This window comes from Python bivittatus, unplaced genomic scaffold (genome assembly GCF_059951505.1).
Source record: "Python bivittatus isolate LINGU-HERP-01145 unplaced genomic scaffold, Pbiv_v1 ctg000480_np1212, whole genome shotgun sequence".
NCBI lineage: Eukaryota > Metazoa > Chordata > Lepidosauria > Squamata > Pythonidae > Python > Python bivittatus.
In genome coordinates, this window is record NW_028277075.1 from 72,974,881 (window position 1) to 72,977,156 (window position 2,276).

Sequence of the window (2,276 nt, forward strand, 5' to 3'; positions counted from 1 at the left end):
ACATCTAGAGGGCAGTAGGTTGGTGAAGGCTGACCAAGAATATAGTTCCTGTTTGGGTTAAATGTTTCTTCAGATCCTTGCCTTAATTCTCTGTCTTTTTCCCCCTCAAACCTTCATTCCCCAGTAATTCTTTTGTCAGGTTCCTCTTTCTCTGGCTATTTGCCCACTCTGCATTTTTCTTTTTGCCTCCTTGCTCTTGTTTCTGTCTGCTTATGTGTTTCCTGAGCCCTTCCCCCTGTCTTCTTCTTGAGAAGTTATATGGCATATTGACCACTTTCTCTTGACTCACAGAATTTGGAGTACAAATGACTATGTTCTGTGAACAGTTGGAATTCTGAACTCTCATATCTGACCAGTGGCCATCTCTCAGCATCTTTACTACTGCAGTAATGCAGAACAAGATAAATTTTGTTACCCTAATTTCCTACCTTACATGTCCCCATCTAGCGGCCATTCACAGAAATGTAATTTGTTTGACAAACCTTGGTGGATTTATGAGGCCACGTAAAGCCTGTCAAATAGGTTTTTAAATACTTTAAATTACTAAATTGCAATAACCATTAATTAATTGTGTTCATTTTGCACAGCCTTTCTCTCTATATTCCTTCACCCAGGAAGGTATGGAAGGAGTTCCAGGGCATCTAATTTTGTTTAGATGCCCTGGAGTGCCTATTTTGAAAGGTCTCAGGTGCCATCCCTGGGCAATCCAAGTTCTTCTCTGAAACATTAGAGCACTAATGCCAGTCATAATACAGATTTAATGGAAGGCAGCTTTTCTGTTGGCCTCAATAAGTTTAAGATAGATGTTAGTACTGTGTTGTGGGGTATGTTGTCACTCCACATTTAAGACTGACTGGCTTGGAGGACCAAGGAATGGATCTGAGGGGAGTTCAAATATTAAGAATTATCTGAATCTGGAGATCCTGTCTGTTCCCACTGAAAGCCGTGAGCAGATGCAGCTAGTATGCCGTGCACTGTATGAAGCCATCTGCTCTCATCCCCCACCTGTTCAAGCAAGCTATATCCAGAGAAATAGAGGAAATGCAGTATTTGTTAAAGTCTCCTTCAAGTCAAGCTCAATTCCCAGTAATTCCATGGACTATTCTATGTAGGTTTTTTGGCCACAATATAAAAGTGATTTCCTACTGCTGTTTTCAATTTCCCAATTTATCCTACAGCCTTAGCATGTTTGCTAGGTTTCTGCCCAAGAAATAGTAACTTAAGTTCAACTGCTTAGTTTTTGAGATCAGCCAAGGTTGGCTAGGCATTTACCACCAGTACAGTATTTGCTCTGAACACCCAAATCAAGTCAGAATGCAAGCCAAGTTATTTCAAGATGTGCAAGAATCCAATGAGTTGTACTGTACAAAAAAACAATACTGTACTCCTAATAATTAGCTGTGATTGTCAGCTCGTGGTATGCTTATCACAATAAACTAACTCTTGGAGCCTTAAAATTATTTATTGTGGAAACTGTTGCAGACCAAAATATGGGGCTGTTATAAAGGGACAGACAAGATGTCTTGCTTGACTAGCAAAGACCTGAGAATTCCAGCATTTGACTTTTCCTTTGATCCCAGCATATTATATCAGCTGATAGTATTTGCTGGTGTCTCACTGGTGTTTGTCGTCAATGGTGCAGTTAGGTGATTTTCGAACTCTGACCATATCATAGAGGAATAGTTTCTTGATGATGATGTATACTCTTTTATATAAATTTGGTAAGCCAGCCCTACTGCCTTTGAGGATCTTTTTGCTTAATTTTCCCCAATGAAGCTCTGGGTTCTGCCCAGATGGCACCACTGCTTACAGCTCACTAGGATCTTGTGAGAAAGTCTGAGCCTTCCTGCTGAATTTCAGGAGGATCCTAGTTGGCAACAGCAGCTGAGTCCAGTGGTCTTACTGGCTGAAAAAAGAGACGATGCTCTGCTTTCCCAAATTACCCCTCAGACTTTTTTTTTTTTAAATCACCTGCTGAGTCATTGTAATAGTAACATGAACACTGCAGCAAAGCATAGATGGCTGTAGTTCATAACAGGCCACATTCCAGAGGCTTCCCTATTTTAAGCCTGGGATAAGTGCCAGTAATAAAATGTCAAAATCCAGGGGCAGGATAAATGCCCACCCCCGAATATGCCACATCAAGTTTAGATAGGGAGCCTTTTCCTCTTCCCATGTTAAGGGAACAGTGTAGCAGCTTCCCCACGTGTCCTTCAGATATTGGAACCACGCAGGCCCAGAGCAATCCTACGCGAAGGGAGAAACCCCCGTGAAAG